This window comes from Hyperolius riggenbachi, chromosome 2, assembly GCF_040937935.1.
Source record: "Hyperolius riggenbachi isolate aHypRig1 chromosome 2, aHypRig1.pri, whole genome shotgun sequence".
Taxonomy (NCBI): domain Eukaryota; kingdom Metazoa; phylum Chordata; class Amphibia; order Anura; family Hyperoliidae; genus Hyperolius; species Hyperolius riggenbachi.
The window spans coordinates 434,871,407-434,897,548 of record NC_090647.1 but is presented as its reverse complement, the minus strand read 5'-3'; the positions used below and the strand labels follow the sequence as shown (position 1 = coordinate 434,897,548).

General features: G+C 42.6%; 1 protein-coding gene across 2 annotated transcripts in view; it reads left to right on the top strand.

Annotated features, from left to right (window-relative positions):
- Window positions 1-26,142, top strand: part of IL1RAPL1 (interleukin 1 receptor accessory protein like 1) — a 1,893,014-nt gene that overhangs the window by 101,465 nt on the left and 1,765,407 nt on the right. The window lies entirely within an intron of this gene.

The following is a 26,142-nucleotide window of genomic DNA, read 5'->3' as shown; positions in this document are numbered from 1 at the left end:
CATTGCCCTGGATTATATAGCATGTATATCTGTATCAAAGGTTAATGTAATATACATGGATGGGAGGTGCCACTGTTATCTGCATATATAAGATGGGCAATACAGTGTGTGTGTGTATATATATATATATATATATATATATATATATATATATATATATATATATATATATATATATATATATATATATATATATATATATGCTATTGAGCTGCAGCATTCTGCATGGGTTCTATATATCTATATATATGTACCTATTCCAGCACTTATCATAGTGTGCCATTTTTTCTTTTCATTCAGCAGGAGGTTAAATGACATTAAGTGTATTGGTATGGATTGGTATGCAATTATTTCTGCAGATTCTGCAGGAAAATTATATAGCTGCAAGCTGTTGAAGGAAAATGAGCAGCACAGAGCCCTAGCTGGCAGGATCAGCTCCCTGCTCAATCTCTGGTCCATCAGAACCACTACAGCAGTGCTGTCAATTAAAAATACATGCAGCCCATCCAAGGCATCCTGACACTGTAGGCAGATAACAGTGATGCAAGTGCACAGCTACATGTTTTTTCCATAGGCAGTGCTATAAGGTTAGCATAGGGGATTATGTGGGTGACTAAGATCTCAGAGGAGAAAAAAAAGTTTAATCCAAGCTTAAAATAATAGTAAGATGAACCTGACATCATTAGTACTGCAGTGTATAAACTAAACACTAATGCAGTGATGGTAATTATTGTGCACTGTAATGGTAAAGTTCTGTTTAGCAAAGGGTTCCCCATTAACAACTCTGGTCCTTGTTGCGTCTTGTTGTGTAGTTCAGGCAAGGGTGAAAGGTGCATTGTCATATGACATGGGTCTTCCTCCTCTTTGTGTGGACCATGGGTCAGTATAGACTGCTAATCTGGTGGGTTGTGGGAATGACTTGGTTTAAATTTGAATGCTACTGTCAGAAGAAAAGGCTCAAGATGAATGGACAGGGAACTGGGAGTCCTAATAGAAGAGAGGATTTCTAGATGAGATTTTGCTGCATTTCTTAATTTGTCTGCTCTGCACTTGGCGACGGGTTTTCCCAGAGTGTGTGTTTTCTGCGGGTCACAGCAGAGCTGATGAAGGCAGCTACGTTTTGCACACAACCTTATCCACATCATTAAAAACTCCAGAATATAGCAAGTGTAACAGTTAACAAAGATCCCATTGACTAGATCAGCCCACAGCCTTTGTCAAGGTCAATGTTGAGGCCAGGGATTTCATAGAATGTTTGCAAACAATAAAGTTGGGCAAGGGAGGTACTGAAAAGGGTCTTGAATAGGGACAACTGTATAGGAGCAGAATACAACTAGTTTTCTTGTGTCTTTCTCTATTCACTGCAGAATAGGGCTTCTGGCCAGGACACTTGCTCATGCTCATCCCACACAAAGTCATACAAGTTTGGAGGCAATTAAGATATGCTGGTTAAAAGTGGACTTCCTCCTAGTGAGCTTTCAACATCATTGGCTGAAGGAACCTAAACTCTGTGGAAGAAATCAATCACTAACCCTTTTGATTTACATCTAATTTATGATGTGCAGGGTGACATGACAGGTTAGAAGAATAAGCTGTAAAAGAGACTAAAATGCCAAAAACCGTACAGATTTGCTTTAAAATGGCTCCCATTAGTGGATGGTTATAAAACAATATGCATTTTACTGAACTTTCTATGCAGTCGAAGCAGCAGCTCGCCTTCTCTTGCTATGTACAGTATATCTGCTTTCTGGGTTGTGTATCCAATTTAAAATACATCTATTTTTCTTCGTTGGTATTGTAATGAATAACAGTGGTGTTGACAAGTTCTTGAATGTTATGGAGACACCGAGCACAGGCTAATAATACAGTGCAGAGCAAGATGGCACATGGAGTAGGAGCAGAAGCAGATGTCAGGTGTAGAAAACCTCAGTTGTTTAGCATCCCTTGCAGAATTCTGTCCGGCTTGGGAAGATGGATGTCTTCTAAGAGCTCTTTGTCTGAAATTGCATGTTAAATGTGATAATGAAAGATACCATCTTTGCCCAGGCATGATGATGAATGGCATTTCTAAAATAGCAAAGAAAGAGCCAAAGAACAAGTTCTCTGAAGTTCATCTTGCACAGAAACCCAGAAGAGATGGTGACATGCAAAAAATGCAGCACTCTACTGTAAAGGCACAAGATATAAAAAGAGCAGTCTACTGCTAACCTGTATTAGGCACATTTCAAAGGCTGTTTCAGAAATGAGAGCAGTGTGCTTCTGAATGTGAGGTTTCCACCGATGGGTCTTGCCACTGGTTATGATTCAAACGAGCTCATTGGCATGTTGCAGATGGAGCAGACCTTGATGAGAACATGGCCCATTTGAGTTACCCATAAAAATCGCCTATATTAAGGTTGTTGTTTTTATTGCAGTACATGGTTGGAGCTGTCACAATTAGAGTAATATTGCATTGCGTGCATAACCTAGTGCCAAGTCCCCCATCAGGGGGCCCAACCACTTCCTTCCTTCCTCCCTTCCTCTCTTCCTTCCTTCCTTATTTCTTTCTTTCCATCCTTTTCCTTTCTGTGATATCTTCTCCTGATTATAGAAATCTACAATTTGTTGCATACACTCTATAAATCTTTGTTGCCTCCTGTTCAGGAATCAGATCCGGGCTTTAGCTGCAGTGTTGTATTTATTGCCTTCGTTTGGAACTATGTTTTAGTGCAGTTCTTCCTTTCTTTTACTGTACAGAGTTTCATTTCTTCTCCTCTTATGCCTTATATAAAAGCACAACATTCCTCCAGCAATGAAAGTATCCTTGAGTTCACAACGGAAAGGTGAAGCAGTAGGTAGACTACCCTAATGAATGACATGGAAGTACATTTGACAAAGCAGCGGTGTATGGATTGTATTAATAATAGTATGCAGCTTCCACGCTTATGGTTCTGGGAGCAGAGTGGCATTTCCATTGTTATTTTCAGTTATCACGTAACAAATATTCCCAAGGATCATTTATAATTACGTTTGCACTGACAGCTGATGAGGCTATTTCTCATCGTTATGGGTAAAACTGTAATTGGATTTTTGAGGCTTACCATGCAGTGTTGCTGGTTAACCCTCTGTGTTATTAAATAGAACTGTGTATATTGCAAGTGGTTTTCTTTTCCTGTGTCTGTGAGTATAATACACTTTATTATACATAGTCACCTTTCACATTGTAAAAGAGGCATTATAATAATGTATATTTTTTTATCTAGGAGATTAGAAATAAATGTTAGCTAGTGCTGCAGATTGGATTTATGTTTGTTGCACTTATGCACAGTTAGCAATGTAACATTTATATAGACACAACATTCCAGTGGTCCACATTGTTTACAAGTCAACAAAGCAGGGATATTTCCAACTGGCACAATGGGCCTGCTTCTTTATAGTTCTCCTACATCAAAGGTAACCAGATATCTACAGAGGGAGCAGTGACAAGGGAGGGCCAGGGCCATGGAGGGTCTCCACTTCTTATCTCTGTCCATACAGAGCAGGGGGTTAACTATGGGGGAGCAGCCCTTGCAATATAGGGGGCCCAGAAATGTGGAGTTCCCAACTCCCTCTGAAACACAATTCTGTTTGTTTTTTTTGGGTGGGAGGAGTTACACATTTTATGGGAGCGAAAAATTATTATGGCTTCATTTTGTTTTATGACCATTACAAGATGGACCCCAGGCTCTGAGGGTAATAAAGTGGAGGCAAGGCAAAGGATATGTACACGGGGGGGGCTTTAGGGTTTATAATTATGCTTGTGAAACAGAACTACTGTTGTAGTGGTCACCCTTGTTATGGGTAGTGGCGTTAGGGTAGCCACAAATGTCTGGGGACAGGGGGGAGCAGGTCAGGTGGCCATGGACAGTGGGGAAATACGTAATTCAGCCTCCAGCTATTGTTGGCGGCTGAATTACACTGTTTTTATAGTAATTTGGGCTCTGTCTCTTGACAGCACCCAAACTGCTGTATGAGTGGCACTTTAGCCGTAATTCCTATTATAGCCTATGGCGGCGCCATCTGAGCCGAAATCTCCAGCTCTGTTTTTACTTGCTTTGATATGCTTTACCTTAACCTTCAACCTAACCTTAACCACTTCCTTGCTAAGATCCTAACTTTTAATCTGAACTTTCATCTATGCCTAGCAAAACCCATCTTCCTTTAAGAACTACTTAACCATAACCAGAATATCACTAACCACTTCAGTCCGAAGTCTTTAATAACCTTTTCAATCGCGGTGTGCACAGACCATTTTTTAGACCTTTGTAGGTGTGGTGTATTGATGAATAATTACAACCTTTGTACTCAAAATGGTCATATATGGAGCTCCCTTTTGATTCTTTGTTATCTTATTTATTTTGTTTGTTTTCCTTTCAGAAATGGTTGGAAACAATTACGGTAGCCATTGACCCCTGACCCCAACCCGCAAGCGATCCGCCGGGTGGATCATTCACTACCAGTGACGCCAATCCCATTGTTCGCAACATTCCCCCACCTGTGAGATCCCTCATAGTTTACGTGTGTGCGCAGCCCCGCGATGTCGCCCAAGGGGATCAGGTCATGATCTCTGATGGGCAACATCTGTCAAAGGTGTTTGACAGATGTTGCCAAAGATGTTGTCAAAGGTGTTTGACAGATGTTGCCAAAGATGTTGTCAAAGGTGTTTGACAGATGTTGCTGTCAACCCAAAAAGTTGTTTGCTATTGTTCAAACAACTGATAAGACACAGCTCAAGTCAATCCAAGTCAATCAGTTGTTTGAACAGTAAAAGACTTTTGTTGAGCGTGTGTATGAGCCTTAACTCTAGTCATACCCTAAACCTTTCCACTAACTCATGCTTTCCTTGACATTTTAATACCCCTATGTTTTGTTAATGACCTAGGTTATGAAAAGTAAAGTTTTGGGTGTCCTTATTACTGTGATATCAACTTATCACTGAATTTCACTATTGCAGTAGAGAACTTGAAGAAAAAAGCTGCAGACACCTCAGGTTATTAAGAGGTGGGGGGCAGTATGATCACAATAGCCCACTAAACTTACAGACCTGAATTTAACTGATCTTTGTTAAAGTAGTCAGATCAGGGGTTGTGTTCACTGTACAGCAGAAAATCTGGCTTGCACAGGGACCACACAACAATTTTACCGGTGCTTCCATCATGTAGGTAGTGCATATTGTGCAATTAACATGATCGATGTTACCTGTATAACCTTTACATTTGCCATGGTACCACGTGCTGCTAAGCAACTTGTTTGGCGTTTGGTACCACTACCATACACATTACCTAGGTAATGCGGGTCACTCTGTGCAATGTGCACAACCCCTCTGTTGGTAGTGAAGATAAAATTGCTGTGCACAGAAGTTTTTCCATTTGCAGAATATATCCCAAGGTCACCGGGAGCAGTATGGGAAATTTAGCACAACCTAGGACACAGGAAGTGGTAAAAACCTGGTTTGTTGTTCTAGCCCTTCTCCACTCTGTCCAAACTGATAAACGAATTGACTAATGTATCAAGCTCTGTTTCCTGAAGTGTAGTACTGTATTTATTTTTCTGTCACCGTGTTGTTTTCATGCGCAATGCATGCATCAAAATCTCACACTATGCAAATGTGGCTTCGAGTGACAGAATATTTGTTCCACATCAGTAACACCACTGACATAAAATGCATTGCCTTAACCCATCCCATCAGTTACAGGGAGCCCCTTTATGTCATGTTCCTGGTGTTTTTCATAAATAACAGTAAACCCAAGAAAATGCTAGAGAGATTCACTCTCTCTAGGCAGATTATAAACTCCATTTTATTTTACAATGTGGAATGCACTAAGCATGCTTCTAACAATGTGTAAGCTATACCATACACAGCTGACTTGTCCAGCATATGGTCCACCTATTTAAAATAGGCCTACAACCGTATTTTATGTGACCACCCCTCTCCTTTAGCCTAAGTATGTCATAGATGGTTAAGGGGAGCTTGAACACTTGCTTTCAGCACAACCAATGTGTGATTGGCCAGTAAGCAGGGGCGTAGGAATAGGCCCTGCAGCCCCTGCGCCCGCGGGGGGGCCCGGCCCCCCCCCTGAGGCCCGCTCGGGGCCGTTTTGTGGGTGCTGGAGGGGTGGCAGCATGAGGGGAAAGCCTTGCCCATAGTCGGCGGGGAGAGGGGTAGTTCCCCCCTCTCCCTCACCTCGGGGCTCTCCCCTCTGCGCTCCCCTCCAGCTCGTAAGTGTCTGTGGGGCTGTGGTGGGCAGCGAGCGGCGGGCAGATGGAACGCACGGAAGCAGGTATGTATCTGCCCGCCGCTCGCTGCCCACCACAGCCCCACAGACACTTACGAGCTGGAGGGGAGCGCAGAGGGGAGAGCCCCGAGGTGAGGGAGAGGGGGGAACTACCCCTCTCCCCGCCGACTGTGGGCAAGGCTTTCCCCTCATGCTGCCACCCCTCCAGCACCCACAAAACGGCCGCGAGCGGGCCCCGGGGGGGGGGGGGGGCGCTCAGAAAATCTGCAGGGGGGCCCGGCGGGGCCTAGTTACGCCCCTGCCAGTAAGTCACTTCAGGTGATGGGTAAAGACAGTATGGAAACCTGGGTCCTGTCTGACTGCCTACCCTGTAGAGCTATTGTGGTAACTGTCACTGAATTATTATGGCTATGGCTGGCCAAGCTCCCCTGACATGACTGTGTGATTTGCCCAGAATCCTAAAAGGACCACCATTATGAAAAACTGAAAAAAACTAATTAGAATTAAAATACATATATGTAAAATGCATATTTGACCCAGAGTAAAATGCATGATACGTTACTTTTTCCCCATGTTGTCGTTTACGGTAGCTACTAAAAATCTGACAGATCTTGGACTAGCCCATCTGCTCATGTGGGACTCTCAGAGTTTTCTTTAACCACTTTGACCTCCACTACAGTATATCTACATCAGCTGTGGCACCCTCCAAGCCACAGTGACGTAGATATACTGACCTCCTTGCAGCCCTGCTGTGCACGGTCGGTTGCGCTTCAGAGCGCACCCTCCGGCACTGTCAGCTGCAATACTAATTGGTGGAAGGGAACATGTTCCCTTTTGGCCAATTAGTCCACCCTCCTCCCATGAATGATCGCTGCAGTAGTGAACTGCAGCGATCCTTCATCTGTCCCCCTCAGCGCACAAACAGTTAAAAAAAATGCATAAGCAAGCAGCCACACATTAACCTACATCAAGCCGGGACCCGGGTTACTGGCAATATGCGGCTGACTGCAGAGCAGTGATCGGAGGATCAGGCTTCAGGACAGTCGCAGGACCGAGGTAAGGTGAGTGAGACTTCCTGCTTGAGCATTTTTTAAACTATTTCTGCATAGAGGGGGCTGCCTAATGGGGGGGGTGCATCTGGCTATATATTATTGGGGGGAGGGGGGATATGTAAAGGGGGGGGGGTGCATATACACGGGGGACATCTGAGTAACCAAGGGGAGGGGGGGGGTTACAAATGTTGCACATCTGGGCACCTGGGGGGGGCCCATAACTTTATACTGGGGGCACATTTGGCTATAATGGGGGGCAGCACTAATCTTGGGGGTACATCTGGCTATAATGGGGTAATCCTGATCCCGGGGACACATCTGGCTATAAAGAGGGGCACTATTCTTGGGGGTGCATCTGTCAATCGATTCTGGGGGTGGCAAACACAGGGGACACATCTGGCTATGCTGGGGGGGCTGATATTGGGGACACATCTGGATATCTATACTGGGGCGACTTTAACTGGTTGCACAGTTTTTATGTCAATCGCACTTTTTATTTTTAAACAGAAATTGGTCAAAATTGAGAAATAATGCATTTTTTTTATTTTTTCCCCCTTTTTCCCATTAAAATGCATAGAGAGGAACATTTTATTTGGGACCAAATACCCCCCAATGAAAGCTTAGTTTGTCTTGAAAAAAACGATATATAGATCATTTAAGTAGCACGAGTACAGATGAAGTTATTGGTGATTAAACAGGGACACAGCTAAAGCGTCAAAACTGCTCTGGTCAATAAGGGGAAAACAAGGTCTGGATGCGAAGTGGTTAATATCGACAGCACATACTGAAAAGCAGTTGCTCAGTCTAAGTTAAACTGTGTGCAAACAAGTAGGGAGTTCCGCTAACACCTTTGTATAGATCCTGTCTAGGTAGTGTGTTAGTAAATAATAAAGGGAGCACTGAGAATCTGAAATTAAGAAATGGACTGATCCAAAACCTGTCAGATTCTACCACCTACTGTAAGGGCATGTTCACACCTAGATCAGTTTCGGGTTTTCTTAAGTGCCGGCGATTTTGAAAATCGCCCTACAAGCACTTCTGCAATGATTCCCTATGAGAGTGTTCACATATGAGCGGTTTGCTTGGGATCCACTCCAAAAAGCGCTGCCTGTACCATTTTTGCGGCGATTTGCCTATAATGGAAGGTATGAAAAAGCGCTTTGTATAGTGATTTCCTTCTACGAATAAATACATTGTATTTATTCATTTCCAGGTGAAAGAGTTCATTTCCTGACTAACGTCAGGAAGTGAAAAAAAAGTTGCTTTGCAAAAGTGCTCGGAAACGTGCTTAGAAAGCTTAGAAAGGTGATTTTAAAAATTGCAAAAAATTGTTCAGCGCTTGAAAAGCACTGACAATTTATTGTGTGAACATAGCCTAAGTGATGGTGACATGGGAAAAAATAATTTATAGTGCATTTTACTCTTAGACAAATAAACATCTTATATGTATATGTTAAATTGAACATTTTTTTATGATGTGTGAATGTACTCTAAACATAGCAATTTTTGCAGTCTTCTGTGGTCTGACATTGGTTACTCTGACGTAGAATGGTGATATAGTCACTCTGTCTCCTTCGCTATTGTAATGGAATATTACCTGAAAAAAAATATGTTGCCATTCGGTCTCTTTTCCCATGCTAGAGATAAAAAGTAGATTTTGGGTGTAGTCATGAGTACAAACTCTGTACGCTGTTTGGTTGGGCTCATGAGTTGATTGTGCTACGTGCAGCCCCCCTCTTCCATGTGTAGGATGCTCCCTTAAGCATCCTATTTTGCTACTCATTTTCACCCTTCTCCTTCATTTCCAGGTGCCCCTTGGCCTGCATCCACCCAAGGCCTAGGCCACTGTGGCATTTTCAGAAATCCACATCCTGGGTACGTGGAAGCAAGGTGGATGGCTCTGCAGAAACATACTTCTCTGACTACATAAAAATAATGTTAAAAAATGACTTGCACAAACATTCAAGATCATCCCCACCTTTACCAAAATGGGCGATAATTGTATCTGGGCCATTCTCAGGCTTTGGTAAAGGGCATAGATTCTGCAATCTGCATGGGAGAAAAAAATGAGTGGGTGGTATTTTTTACTTGCCTTCAGCCCAGGGAGATGCTTTGCTGATATTTCCTGAAAGAATGAATCCCACGTACGTTTTCAGACGTCTTTCTCTTGAATTAAAATGTCAAACAAAGCCTTTTGGAATTTCAGGATATGCACAGTTGTTATCTTACATCATTGACATATTTTGCAGCTTTAAAAAGAGCTGCTGGAAGGAAAAAATTAAATAGCCAATGAAGTCATTGAGTGAGGCAGAGGAAGCAATTGAATAGATGCAGCTCGATTTTTCTGTCTGTATATAGTTAGGGTCCGTGATCAATAAATAGCCGGCACAGTGCAGTAACCCCTAGCAACCAATTAGCAAACAGTTTGCTCTGACAGCATAAAACCAGGGTACACTAAAATCTCATTAGTTGCTCTGCATTGCTGCACACCAAAGCTTTTGCATCGAACAATTTTATTTAAACTAATTACATGAAACAGCAAACAGGCATATTTTCAGGTTTATTTTGATCCGTGGATAGATGAATAGAAGAAAGTAAGATTTTGTTTTATTATTTTAGAGAAGTATTCATTCATTTAACGCATTCAGAGTTGGCTGTAGCTGATTTATCAAGATGGGTACCGAGTACGTAGGCTACAAAAATGGAGCAGTTCCCCAGAGCAGCCAGTTAGGTTGCAGATGTTGAATAAAGCAAGGATTACTTTTGGCGACTACTTCAATTGGCTTCAGTTTTCTTCCACCTTTCTTAATAAATCAACCCCAATAAGTTTTGACATCTGGAAACTGATTAAAGTCAAGGAGGATGGTGAAGAAACAGGCCACTTGCCATTCATAGGCATAAAAATGGCCTTAATTTACTAACTAAGGGGTCTCTCAGGCTAGGAGCACACTAGGCTGTGTGGAAAACCATGCGTTTTCTGCATTGTGCATTTTTGAATTTTTTTCCAATATTTTTCCACTGTCAATGGAATAAAATACAGTATCATATTTATTTAATTAAAAAGAGCATGAAATGCATGTAAAATGCCGTCCTCCATTAAAATACATGGGGCTTGATTCACAAAGCCGTGCAAACTGTGTAGCACGAGTGTGCTAAACAGTTAGCACGTGAAGTGCCGTTTATGGACTTTTGCGCTCGCAAAGTGCCGCGATTCGCGCGATCGTGGACTTTTGTGCGCAAAAGTCCACGGCAAATTGCGCGTGCAGAAGTTTGCGATCGCGCGAATCGCGGCACTTTGCACGCGCAAAAGTCCGTGAACGCCACTTCACGTGCTAACTGTTTAGGACACCTGTGATAAACAGTTTGCACGGCTTTGTGAATCAAGCCCCCTGTGTTTTACATGTATTTTTGAGAAATATACAGCAAGTTGTGCGTTTTTAAAAACACACTTTGTAAAATGCACAACTATGCATTTTTTCCATGTGGTTCCTAGACCTTCATTATGGGCAAAAACACTAGCGTTCTCCACAACACTAGCGATTCTGTCTAGTGTGCTAGTGTGCCTAAGCATAAATCACAATGATCTCAGAGAATAGCCACCCCTCTTTTTAGTTACTCATGCATTAAACAAGCAAGAAAACAGAGTGAGTGTTTAACAGCCAAACAATATCAAGTTCAAGCATACAACACAGCTTTTAACCACCTTACGACCGCCTAACACCAATTGGCGGTCACAAGGTGGCTCCCGAAGGACCGCCTAATGCCGATTGACGTCACGTCCTGGGGCAGGAGGTCAGCAGTGAGCGTGCATCCCCGCTGAATGACAGAGCTCCACTCCGAGATAACCCTGCCAACCCGCGATCGTGGGTGGCAGGCCATTAAAAGTAAAAAAATGTTTTTTGCTTTGTACAGTGCTGCAATCTACCGCAGCGCTGTACTGGAGACAGCCATTTCACTTGGCTGTTCCCTGGAGTGCTTTAGAAATCAATTGCTCTCATAGGCTGATGCATATGAGAGGCGATTGCTGTGATTGGCTGTCGGGGGAGGAATAAATAATAAAGAAAACACATTTTTATTTAAAAAAAAATAAAATAAATTACATTAATTAAAAAAAAACACTGCAGCAGCAATCAGATGCCACCACCAGCAGAAAGCTTTGTTGGTGGCAACAAAAGGAGAAAATACTCATTTGTGTGCTAAGTCGTATGGCTCTGCAGCAAGCTGTTAAACCTGCAGAGCACTGAATTGTAAGAAATAGCCTGGTCACTAGAGGGGTGTAAGCCTATGGTCCTCAACTGGTTAATTACAACCGTCATGATTTGTCACATATGACATAGCATAAAATAATCCTCATTGCACGTTTGTCAGAATCAATCGCCTAACGCACGTTTCGCGGCCCACAAAATGGTTGCTTCTTCAGAGGCTTAATTTTGTAGGTGTACAGTTCATGAACAAGGACAGTTAAAAAAAGTGTACAGCCATCTCAGAGGATGTTGCGCTCATTCCTATCGTCTAGTCAGCCTAAATACTATCAATTAGATCAGTTTCCAATAGAAGTCACTATTGGCTAAAGGTATTGTTCTCCTAATTCACCTTGCCCACTCTCTATTGCTCCTGTGCGCCAATCCCTCAGCCTTCCTCCCCCACATAGCAACAGGAGCCTGGAGGCCAGTAACGTGTCTTAAAGGATACCTGAGGTGACATGTGACATGATGAGATAGACATGGGTATGTACAGTGCCTAGCAGATAAATAACTATGCTGTGTTCCTTTTTTTTCTTTCTCTGCCTGAAAGAGTTAAATATCAGGTATGTAAGTGGCTGACTCAGTTCTGACTCAGACAGGAAGTGACTACAGTGTGACCCTCAATGATAAAAATTCCAACTATAAAACACTTTGCTAGCAGAAAATGGCTTCTGAGAGCAGGAAAGAAATGAAAAGGGTCCATAGTTCATAGATTTTAGCTCTGCATACTTCAATGAATGTGTCATTGAGCAAAAACAATAAAACTGTTAAAACTTAGAAAGTAGATTTAAACATAAAATAAAACTGTGTAATATCTTAAAAAGTCATTTTTTAGGAGAAGGAAGATAGATACAATCGTTTATTTCATTAGTTTATTTTCACCTCGGGTGTCCTTTAACAGTCTCGGCCCTGTACTGCCACCTGAGGGATCTCGTCCTATCGTTCTCTGGTGACATGCGTCTTATGTGTGTTTGAGGTTTTACAAAATGTGAGTTATCTCGGGCTTTTCACTGTCACAACAACATTCCAAAGCATGCAAAATATGGGGTCGTTAATTGTCTTTTTCATGCAATCATCATAATGATAAATTCACAAAAAGGAAATTGTAGTATGAAAATATTATTTAATTTCATTTTAACATTAGTAAATTGTATGCCACATCAGGCTGCTAATGGTAAGATAATGACCTCAGGGAATAGACTTGCATTGCATTGCCTTTGTCACTTGTCATTTTTTACCAATAACAGCCATTTACTTTAGGTGTTACTGAATAATTAAATAGAATACTTATCTATTCATTATCCATCATTAGGTTATCCATGTGAGTCTCATTCTTGACCACACTGAATAGGTTATGACAAATGGCTTCTTGTCTCTGTTCATAAAGTATATGACAGTTACAGAAGTGCAAAAAAATACAATACAACAAAGAGTCAATGCATTTCTAGTTAAAGAGCCAGATGCAATAAACTGTGCAAAGTTTACCACAATTTTACCGTTAATACCGCTAGTGCAGCATCATCTGTTAACCTGTGAGCGCCACAAACATGACTGCGTTACCATTGCAATGTGCACGTTACCGCATTAACTCCTGTGGCAGTACTATGCAATTAATTGCATCTAGCCCATAGTACTTTTCAGTATAAACAAATAAGATCCTGAGATCTGTATGGCTTGTTCACATCTAAAACCGAAATCGATGACGGCCGCATTTTGCGATTTTGAGAGTGATTTTTTTCCGCCATCCCGGTGTTTACCTGCGCGCTACCATTTTGTGTAAATCGCTTTTCAGAGCACTTTTGCAGAGCGATTTCTTTTTTCACTTCCTGATGCAAGTCAGGAAGTAAACTCTTTGACCCAGAAAATAACAAATACAATGTATTTATGCTTAAAGTGAATGGGAACCCATATTTAAATAAAAAAGTCAGATACTCACCTAAGGAAAGGGAGGCTCTGGGTCCCATAGAGCATCCCCTCTCCTCTCCCGGTCCCCGCTGTTGCGCTGGCTCACCCGTATCGGTATTCGACTGTTTCGGTCAAATACTGCTGTTTCCTGGACGAAGGGAGGCTTCGGAAATGCTTCGGGAGCCTGAGTGCTCCCGAAGACGGGCCGCTCTACACTGCGCACGAGCGAATGCCCACTACGATGCACTCTCGCATGTGCAGTATGGAGCCGCCTGTCTTCGGGAGGACTCGGCTCCCGAAGACTTCCAAAGTCCGCTCGGCGGGGGATGTGAACGGGGGAGCCAGCGCAGCACCGGGGGCAGCGGGAGAGGAGAGGGGAGGCTCATTAGGACCGAGCCTTCCCTCTCCTTAGGTGAGTATCTGACTTTTTTTTTATTTTAATATGGGATCCCATTAGCTTTAAAAGCGATTTTTTTTTTTAAAGTTTTCAATTTTTCCTATACCTTCCATTGTAGCAAAATCACCCTAAAAATGGTACAGGCAACGCTTTGCTGAGCGGATCAGAAACGAACCACTCAGATGTGAACACTCTCATAGGGAATCATTGCACACGCGCTTTTAGGGCGATATTGAAAATCGCCGGTGCGAGAAGGGTAAAAAAACCACAAAACGTCCTATGTGTGAACAAGCCCTATCTGAATCAGCCACTAGCTTTTAAACTAGTTTGTAAACCATAGGGCTGAAGACCTCTGGATAAGGAGTACAGCAGCAAATGGATGTCATACCTATTGCCAATTTATTTAAAGAACACCCGAAGTGAGAGAGATATGGAAGATGCCATATTTATTACTTTTTAAACAATACCAGTTGCCTGGCTGACATACTGTTCTGGCTAGAATATTTTATGGGCTCCTAGATGGGTTCTTGTGAGGTATAAAAGTGTCTCAGTCACACCTTGCACTAAAAAAGTAAAACATAAATACATAAATAAATCAGCATGCTGAATACACATATCCCCATTATCTCATCAGCTGCTATGTTAACTTACAGATATAATCAACTTTTGCTGTTGATACTAGGATGGACAGGATGGATTTCAGAAAATCATGTACAAACAAAGCAGTAATTACATTCTGGTCCTCCTGAAGCCTGCTATAAACTGTTAGATCAAATGATCTACCTGATATTTCTTTATCTGCTGGGGCCTCTTGATATAAAAGGTAATCAGTGACTTCCTTAAAGAGAACCCGAGGTGTGTTTAAAGAATGTTATCTGCATACAGAGGCTGGATCTGCCTATACAGCCCAGCCTCTGTTGCTATCCCAAACCCCACTAAGGTCCCCCTGCACTCTGCAATCCCTCATAAATCACAGCCGTGCTGTGAGGCTGTGTTTACATCTGTAGTGTCAGTCTCAGCTGCTCCCCCGCCTCCTGCATAGCTCCGGTCCCTGCCCCCGTCCCTTCCCTCCAATCAGCAAGGAGGGAAGGGATGCAGGCGGGGACTGGAGTTCTGCAGGAGGCAGGGAGAGCAGCAGACTGACACTATAGAGATAAACACAGCCAGCCCTGACAAGCTGTTTGTCAGCAGCGTGGCTGTGATTTATGAGGGATTGCAGAGTGCAGGGGGACCTTAGGGGGGTTTGGGATAGCAACAGAGGCTGGGCTGTATAGGCAGATCCAGCCTCTGTATGCAGATAATATTCTTCAAACCCACCTCGGGTTGTCTTTACGCATTGGTCAGTCTTTAGAGGACACTGCAGGGAATGAGCATTGCATAGATGTACCACTCGGCTATAAATGAGCATTGTATAGACACACCACACTGCACGTACTGTTTAATGGAGAAGGGATAATAGGCAGCATGTGAATGGGCAGCAGTTGGTGTAGAAGGTTAAGGAGAAAAGCAATGTACTCATTTGTCAGATGTTGTTTGTTAAACACGGCATCATTAACTAGCTGTACACACACCCGATTCTCAAGCGAGACCTCACAAAATAATCACCTAAATCAAGCTTTATTAAGTGTATACATGGCCTTAAATCAAATCTCAGTACTGTAGATTGCACCACTGCCTCTGTTTACTTATACTGCACTTGTATATGAGAACTGCTGTTGATTGCATACCTCCTGCTCCCCTCCTGCCCACCTACTTGAATTAAAGGGACCCTGATCAGTGCTAAAAAAAAAGGAAATCTTAACTTACCTGGGGCTTCCTTCAGCTGAAGTTGCCGGGTTAATGAAGCTGCCGGCATTACCATGGAAGGGACCCTGAGGACACCGTGGGACCTCGCGGGCTATGGGGGGAGGGGGTGGGGGCTGGAGGAAGCCCTGGCAAGGTCCAGATTTCTATTATTTTTTAGCACTGTTCAGGGTCCTTTTAATACGTTTTAATACATAACAGACAACAGAGAACAGAGGAGACGAGCTGTAGTACAGTTTATAAGCACATGTGGTCCATAAATCAGTTGTTTTGTCAGTAATTTCTATTCACAGATTGTAATAACTTTGTTATACAGTAGTTGATAGAAATCCTTCAATACATCTGCAGTGTATCTACTTCCTGCTTTCATGGAAGCAGACATAGGGTTAACATCCTGTGTTTACAAATTAGCTACTCTGCTGAAGCAGTTAGCTAACACAGCTGAGAGATCAACTTATAGTTGTGATTAGTCACAGATCGGGAGGAATTAGACAGGCTAAACTCTCTAAGGGGGCATTACTTTTTGTTTTATTTCTGTCAAGTGCAAGAGTTCAGGCCCACTTTTATTTATCAGATGTGATAGCATGAGCATGCACTGCACATTATATAGCGTGTTCCTGTCTTTATGAGACATAATCTATTCTGTTGATAACATCTAATATCAAGGGTGAATGCATTACGCCTGTATGGCATTACAACCCAGGAACTTCACAATACCTTGCGCTGATGAGGTAGTATGCATTGCGCATTTAGCATGACCTGGGTTACCTGGGTGACATGGGCATTGCTAAAGTAACCCTTGCCACACCAGTGGCATAGCACGTTACAGCAACAACACTTGTGTTACCTAGGTAACTCTGATTGTGCTAATTGCGCACTACACACTACCTCGGCAGTGTAATACATTCACACAGCAGCTTTACAGATGCATTGTACACCTATGCATATTGTGTATTACAAAATTAACCATGTACATTATAATCAGTATACATCAGTATACATCAGTTCACACAGTATCTATTAAAGTCCCCACCTCAGCATTGAAGTAGTACAGCTGACAGGAACATGGGCAAATCAATACAATCACAAAATCCCATTACAGGTTTAATTTAGATTACCTTAGCAACACAGGCAAGTGACCAACAAATAAGGAGCTCTAAGATGGGTGTGAATATTCAGACAATGCATGCATGCTTGTAAGTATGTATGTGTGCGCTAGCATACATATAGGTGGGTCTAAGGACCCGAGTGACCACGCTGCTGACATATCACTTTGTATTAAGAGGAACTTTAGCAAAAAGAGGTAAAAAAAATAAATCAATACATTGCAAAGTGAGAACATTAAAAACAGAAAAGAGATCAAGAAATAATTGTTATTCGCCATGTAATTTGTTCATATTGTTTGGTCCACAATCAGCCTGCATGTCATCATCTTTACAACTGGCAGACAAGAAAAAAATGGACAACACCAACTGTCATTATTTATAACCACACCCCCTAACAATGTGATAGGCTAAAAGGTTATTTTTTTAATAGATATAATTATGCACAGATGGAGACACTGGTTGCTTGGGAGTTCGAAACAGCCATTATTTACCACAATGCAACAAGACTCCCACAGTGTGATGTCAGGGCCTAGGTCCTGACATCACACGGTGGGAGGGGTTTCTCCACAATATCAGCCATACAGACGTCCCTGGTAATCTATTTGAGAAAAGGTAAACATTTCTCATGGGAAAAGGGGTATCAGCTACTGACTGGGATGAACTTCAATCATTGGTTACAGTTTCTCTTTAATTTCATATAGTAATAACATTAGCAAAACATAATTTATTTTTAGCATTAAAAAAATAAGCTTCCATCAAGATTAAGTATATGGCTCTGACTCAGACACACATATTATTAGCTTCTAAGCATCAGAAAAGTCAGAAAAAAGATCAATGTTTTTTTATGTGTAGAAAAGTATGCTTTTATTGTACATTACAATTTACATGATTAACAAGGTACTCGGATCCCGAGTGTGTGAATGAGAAATATAATATGGACAACCTAAAGACTTAGGCAAGCAACTGTAATGTTTACATGGAAATCTGAGTCATACATATAATTACAACATACATTATAGATACAGTAGGTGAGTACCCCACTACATACAACACAGTCACAGCATGAGACAAATGATTCAGTGCAGCAATGATTTCTGGAAGCCCAGTTGTTAAATTTGCATCCATGTGAACAATTACACACCGGGTAATTGTGGCGAAAGTAAATAGTGCGGTGTGGATTTTCCTCCGTACTAGGCTTCAGCAATTCAGTATCCCCTGATGAAGGGAGATTGTTCAGTCAAGCCAGGTTAAACCTTCATAATACAGAGACTCAAGATATGAATCCATAGGCTTTCCCCAGTTCAAGAATTGTATTCTGGCTGCTTATCTACATTTTGCTTCCTATCTCATATTAAGTAGATAGCCACATGGATGGAGGGACGATAGATAGATAGATAGATAGATAGATAGATAGATAGATAGATAGATAGATAGATAGATAGATAGACAGGTAGATTCAAAATATCTTTCACCCTTAAAAATGCAGTAACCTTTTTAACGAGTCTTTATCTTTAAAGGATAAACAGTTAGCAAGGTTGCCTTCTGGATAGACTTACCACCTTGCTGGCATATTAAAATGAGGATCTACTGAACCCCAGCAAGATCACATTATTGATACGGTTTATGTGCATCATAAAAGTCCAACCACGTCCATGGATATTATTATTATTTTATTTTAAAATAGAGAGCACCAGTATCTTCCATGATGCTGTGTAATACATTTTTTTCACACACAATTAACATATGGCCTGATGCACTATACTCTACAAAAGTTGCTGTGCGCAGGGAGGGCATGGTAATTTTACCATAACTAACGCATTGGAAGAGCATCGGCTGTTAACCCTTAGTGCTGTGTGCATTGCTGTGGTAACACATGCATTGCTAAGGTAACAGTGCTAAGGGTTAATGGCAGGTGCTCCACCATGCTAGTAAAGGTGAAATTGTTGTGCGTTCCCTGCACATAGCAACTTTACCAAAGTATTGGTGCATCATGCCCATAGCCAGATACTGTCATACTTGTGACTGCTCTGGTTTCTCTGGTGATGGCTACAACTCCTAATGTGCTCCAGTGCAATAGATTCCTAGCATCACTCTCAGCTGCCACTGAGATGGGAGTGATCACTAAAGCTGTTGTATATTATCCCCAGCATCACTAGAATGTGCCTGATATCTTGTTCCAATGGAATTACTCATTCTAGTAAAACTAAAGGATGTTTGGGTGCAGATGAATGGAATAAAGTTCACTTTCTGCTTTGCTTAGATTTATGAATTAGTGAAACAAGAAGATAGTTTATTTATGGATTGAAATAAAGAATCCCTAAAATTTTTGTTACTGGGGCTTCCACCAGCAAGCTTAGTTAAGAAAAAAAAAAGTTATAGCAATTAAAGACTGAGGTTGAAACATATTTCATTAAATTTAGTTATAATATAGCTTAAGCAGTGATTGTATATGTTTGTACTGAAGCCTTAGTTAGTGTTTTGAGCTGTAAAAGACACCAGAACTTATAGCGATATGGAGGCTGTCATATTTATTATTTCCATTTAAACAATGCAAATTCCCTGGCTGTCCTGCTGATCCCCCGCCTCTAATACTTTTAGTGATAGACCCTAAACAAGCACATAGATTAGGTGCTCTGACTGAAGTCTGACCGGAATAGCTGCATGCTTGTTTCAGGTGTTTGAGTCACACGATACAGCCATAGAGAATAGCAGGACTGCCAGGCACTTGGTATTGCTTAAAGGGGTTCTCTTGGCTATTTAAAAAAAACAAAAACTGCTGCTTACCTGGGGCTTCGATCTGCCCCCTGCAGCTGGAATGTCCCGCACCGTCCTCCTCCGATGCTCCGTTCCCCACTGCCGGCACCGGGCTAATTATTCGTCTAACTAGACGAATAGAACTGTGATTGTGCAGCCATGGCCGTGCACGTGCTCGCTCCCGTGCGCGTCATCGAGAGCTTACTGCGCAGGTGCAGTACAAAAAAACTTCATACTGCGCCTGCGCAGTAAGCTCCCAATGACATGTGTGGGAGCAAGCACGCGCATGGCCATGGCCGCACAGCCACAGTTCTATTCGTCTAGTTAGACAAATAATTAGCCTGGTGCCGGCAGTGGGGAATGGAGCATCGGAGGCGGACGGCGCGGAACATTCCAGCTACAGGGGGCCGATAGAAGCCCAAGGTAAGTAGCAGTTTTTGTTTTTTAAATAGCCAAGAGAACCCCTTTAAAATGGAACAAATTTGGCAACTTCCATATCCCTCTCAGTTCAGGTATACTTTAAGGAAGGGGATGGGAATGGGATTTGTACCAGCTGGTAATTACTGTGGTTCTGATTTCTACTGGATGTTTTGTGAGTTTTCTACAGACACATAGAAAATGTGTTCTAGAGTGGAGTAGCAGGAAACTCACTTCACACAAAAGCAAAAGATGATTTGGGATACAAATAGAAATTGTACTACCAGGGTTACTGGCAGATGCAAAGATCCAAAAGGAATTGCATTCTTGCCACATTATCCTAAAACTGGGCAAGCTGTTTCTAATAGTTATTTTTCAAATTTTGCCATTTCTATGTGAACAAAGAAAAAAAGATAAGCAAAAGTAATTGTTTTATAGTGCAGTTATTGTTGTTTTGGAAGATAAGGAAACAAACAAGATGGTAATTTCCCATAAAGGAACTATAACTGTTATTAAACAGGACACTTAGAAAACTCATACCAATAAATGTCCTTGTTAGATCACAGATTAACCTCCAATGTGTACTAACTGCTAGAACATGTTTGTCCTTATTGCCTGGTTTCACTCATTTCCTATGCCAGTCACCACCTTACGTCCCCCTCTACCACCTCTTATGCAGCCCATACAATATACAATATTTTTGTCCAATTCGACATTCAAACCTTGAATCCTGTTCCCCAACCCTACTGCAATCAGCTCATGTTCAAACCATGATTGGTATAGGCATTTTTTCCTACAATTGACCTACGATATCAGGAGAAATGTTGTTGATCACCGGATGATTGGCGCCACTGTTGAATAGTGTATGACTAGCTTTAGGATGTCTCCTTCCTTCCCCATTTGCTGTTTCTCGAACACACATACACTACTTGCCCCCACATTAGCTGGCCATGAATGTCAATGTTTCAAGCACAGGCAGCTTTTCCTTCGTCAGTTTATCCTGCTGGGCCCTTTTCCACTACGGCGTTTGCGATGGCTGAATCACAAAAACGCAAACCGCTAGTGATTTCCAAATCGCTACAGGTTGCTTTTTAACATAGGAATCACGGTAGGCTATTTCTACTACCGCGATTCGTTTTTTACTCAATCGCGATTGTGCCGCGGAACGATTGTTGCCGCGATTTTGCTATGCAGTACATAGCATAGCAAAATCGCAATCGCAAACGTCAGGTAATTGCCACAAAATTTAGCACTTTTGCTGAATCGCAATCGCTAGCGTTCAGCGCGAACGCTAGTGGAAAAGGGCCCTCAAAGCGGACCTGAAATCAGAACTTCCTCTCTGCTCTAAAAGATAAGCAATAGCATCATGACCTTTAAAGAAGAGCGTATAAGACGACTGGGCATATAAGACAACCCCCAACTTTTGCAGTTAAAATATACGTTTTGGGATATATTTGCCCTATAAGACTACCCCTCTTGACTGTTGGACATTTGTATACTGTACTGTATGTACTGGTGCTATACTGTCTAAACACAGTGGCGTAGCTAAGGATCTGTGGGCCCCGATGCAAGTTTTACAATGGGGTCCCCCAAGCACTCTATACATAGCAATTGAAACGGCGCACCAAGACCTGCCAATGGCAACTACAGTGTCAGAGGTACAAGAAGGGGATGGGGAACAGTTTGTTAATGATTACCACTATTCAAAGTATCTATAGAAGTGATTATTATGAGCACAGGATCAATAGAGAGCTAATAGTGCATCTGACCCAAGGTCCCCGATGCGGTCACAGCCTCTGCACCCCCTATTGCTACACCACTGGAAAACAAGTACAGATACTGGTGCTGTTAGGCCCGGTTCACATCTGCATTTGCCAACGGAACCGCGGCTGAACGGTTCCGTGGTCCGTTTCGCTGAATGAACAAAAAAAATGCTGCAGGACCTAATTTTCCAGACCGTTTTGCTCAACTGAACAGAAACAGAAGGTTTTGTAGCTACATAGTAACAAATAGAAAACTGACAGTTTACAGCACACTGGCTGTAAAAACTGACAGTTTTTCCAGATCCTGATGGCCGGATCAGTACAACCGCCTCCACAAAAAAACTCTAATGCGAACCGGGCGTTACCCTTGCTGCTTTCATACGGTTGCCCACGCAGTGAGGATGCGTCCGCGGATGTTTTTGAGCTCCCCCACCATATGCGGCAACCGCAGATTCTCCAGTCTGGCTCGGAAATTTCAGCACCCGCCTTATAAGACAACACCCGGCTTATAAGACAACCCCCAACTTTTGAGAAGATTTTCCAGGGTACAAAAGTCTTATACACTAGAATATACTTTCTTTGTTACAGCTGATACAAATCCTGCAATAAAGCTGCAGTGTGTTTGCTTCCTGCTCTCATGGATGCAGATATAGGGTTAACATCCCGTGTTTACAAATTAGCTGCTCTGCCGAGGCATCCAGCTCATACAGCTGAGAGATCAAATTACAGTTGTGATTAGTTATGGATGAGGTGGAATTAGACAGGCTAAACTCTCTAAATACATACAGGGTCATTTTCTATATATTTCCTTCTGTCCTGTGCAAGAGTCCAGGTCCCCTTTAAAGTGTCCTCTTATCTGTCCTCTTTTACCTGAAGAAAAAAACAACAGTTAAAGAAAGCTCCTTTTCATATATGTACTATTACAATTCACATATTCTTTTAAGTATACCTGGTGTGGTTTTGAGAGACAATCATATTATGTACTGGTGTTCTGCAACACCAACCTATTTTTTATGCAGTGTGATAGAAAATCCACAGCCAGCTACTATTAAGTTTCACTAGTATGTAGTCCGAGACAGCACCCAGGTGTCATTACCTTGGGTTATGCCTGTGCCTTGTCTTGACCAGATTGCTCAAACGGTCCTGGTACAACCAAGAGTAAGAAAGAGGCGGCACACCAATGGCTGCAAAACGTTGCTTGTATTGCGGAACAGTTACACTACATGTTACAGACACAAAGGTCCTAACATTATACACCTGATGAAGGACCTGCGTTTTCGTAACATGTAGTGTCACTGTTCCGCAATATTATCAAAGTTTCCCCAGGCACTACCAATGGAATGGCCCCTGCTTGCTCTTCCGTCCGCTTATACTAGACAACTCTGTGTTCAGAGGAAAGATCTGTTCTAAGGAAAAGTGTGCTTTTAAGAGGGCCTCAACAGTATGTTTAGGTGCTCTTTAAGAGGCCAAGTGAGAGGGTGGTAAAGACAATTTAATGGAATGGAGGCTAAATGGTTACTAAGAAACTCTGAACTTGCAATATTCTCATGGGATTTTTATGTTCTCTTAGTATGTGCATAGGGTTCATCCTACTTAAATCATACTGGTTGCAGGTAAGCTACTATACCCCTAACTGGCCATATATTGTAGTACAGACATTAGCATGTAAGCCTGTGTCAGATAGTATTCTGGGACATTCATTTATTTCTGTAAAATGCTGAAGAAAAAGCACTGAAGGCTCTGATAATGTCAGTGCAGAAGGAACACCCTTGTACTTGTGTAAGTTATGTAAGTTATGTTATCTTTTGGTCTAACTGAAATGAAATTTAGCTGATAGATATAATTTAAACATTGTTAATGAGCGTTACCTAGAGTCACCACACCTAATAACATTGTCTAATAAATGTGGAAGAACATTAACTTAAAGTATTGGCTGGAAAGTGCACTGGTTAAGGGCACCGTCTTTAAAACGGGAGACCAGGGTTTGAATCCTTGCTATGGTCTGTAACTATTCAGTAAGGAGTTAAAGGCAAGATTCCCTAACACTGCAGGGTGGCCCCTTGAGCGCATCCCAGTGGCTGCAGCTCTTGAGTGCTTTGAAACCGACAGTAGAAATAAAGAGCTATACAAATGTTTGCAATAGAACCAATTAATAATTATTAACTTCATGGGCTGTTGCTGCTAGTCACCTCATAGGCTGCTGCTGTATCCTTGTAAGGGCTTGTCCACATCTAGGGTGTTTTCAGTCCTTTTTCAAGCGCAGGTGATTTTCAAAATCGCCCACGAAACGCTTGTGCAATGATTCTCTTTGACAGAGCAGGGACAAGGTCCTCCAGCACCCAAGGCTGAGACACCAAAGTGCGCCCCTCCATCCCTCCCATCCCAGCCGTCACACACTGATTGCTATTAGACTAAGAGGGCCACAGGGCCCACAACCTCCCCAACACCTTAATATCTAGTTATCTGGCTTGCAGTCACTGCTATGTATCCCCTTTTCTTATTTCTTTCTGCTTCATACACAATTAGGAATGACAGCTGAATGAATTGTGCGCCCCCTCCTACACTGCGCCCTGAGGCTGGAGCCTCTCCAGCCTATGCCTCGGCCCGGCCCTGCTCTTTGAGAAGGTTAATATTTACGCATTTCGTCCGCTTTGCGCTCCGCAAAGTGGTGCCTGTATCACTTTTGGGGCGATTTTGCTCTAATGGAAGGTATAGGAAGAGCACTAAATGCTCACAAAATCGCTTTATGCTGCAATTGCGTTTGTGGTTTTAAGAATAAATACATTGTATTTATTATTTTCTGGGTCAAAGAGTTCACTTTCTGACTAACGTCAGGAAGTGGAAAAACGGAATCGCTCTGCACAAGCAGTTACAGAAGCGCATTGCACAAAATCGTGCCACGCAATGGAGCGCCGGGAGAGGGAAAAATAAAAATGCGCAAAAAATGTTCGATGTGAACAGAGCCTAATACTTGTTTTCTCCTCCAACCCAGAAAAAACAAGCATGTGAGTGACATGTAGAGATGGCCCGAACCTCCGATTTTCAGTTTGCGATCCGGGTTCGCGAACCTCCCGCAAAAGTTTGGTTCACGCAAACTTTCGTGAACTGCAATAGACTTCAATGGGGAGGCGAACTTGGAAAACTAGAAAAATGTATGCAGGCCACAAAAGTGATGGAAAAGATGTTTCAAGGGGTCTAACACCTGGAGGAGGGCATGGCGGAGTGGGATACACTCCAAAAGTCCCGGGGAGAAATATGGATTTCACGCAAAGCAGCATTTTAAGGGACGAAATCACATTGAATGCTAAATTGCAGGCCTAAAGTGCTTTAAAACATCTTGCATGTGTATACATCAATCAGGGAGTGTAATTAGAGTACTGCTTCACACTGACACACCAAACTCACTGTGTAACGCACTGCAAACAGCTGTTTGCGTAGTGACGGCCATGCTGGACTGGTGGCCAGTGTGAAGGACGTGGCGGTTTTCAAGCCCATATGGTCGCCGGGCTGAGGTAGCTGAATGACAGAACAGTGACTGTCCATCTGATCAAATTTGGTCTATCCACAATGAAGCAACAACCTTATTATCTTGGGTGTGCCCACCCCCCTGAGACAATCATATAGCCAGCGGTCATTGCTTAATTGTGATCTGCAAGCCCCTTCACCGCGGCAAGGTAATGATCACGAAGGGGAATTGGCACACATACATGCCTTTTGTTTTATTGTTGCAGCCACAGTGCAGCCAGAAAAATTAGGCAGGCATGTACATGCACCAGAAAAATTATTATAGCGGCCGCTGCTTGCAGCAGCCTTAAAAATTCAGGAATCCGCCTAAAGTCCTGGACCCTGTTGGTGGTGCTGGAGAAGGCAGTCAAGCGGCCTGCAGGCAGAGATGCTATGTGGAGAGCGACTTAATCTTTGGGCAGGCAGTCACACGGCATGCAGGCAGAGATGCTGTGTGTGGGGACTGACTTAGTCTTCGGGCAGGCCTGACCGTGCTTTGCAGACCACGTGGTCAGATGGTCCCTTGACCCAACGCTGTGTGCCAGAGATGACACCACTTGCCTTTAAACATCATGGTACAGTTTTGGTATCGCCTTTTTTGAGAAATAATTGCATATCTTCCACTGCGGTGTGTGGCTTTGCTTTTGTGTGCTGCTTTTCTTCAGGTGGTCATCCCATTGCAGTTTGTGCTTTGTAATCATGTGCCTTCGTAAGGTAGTTGTCCCTACGCGTGTCTTGGTCTTTCCATGGCTCAATTTTCGGTGGCAGAGAGTACAGATGGCATTGCTCTCATCTGAGGCAGACACACAAAAAAATTTCAACACCACTGAGCCCTGGGGTGATGTTACTTTGGTGGTGGCGGCCGACTGAGTGTTAAGTGGGGTGCTAGAATCAGAGCAGGAGGAGGAAGATATGTCACGCTTCTGTGTTAAATAGTCAACTA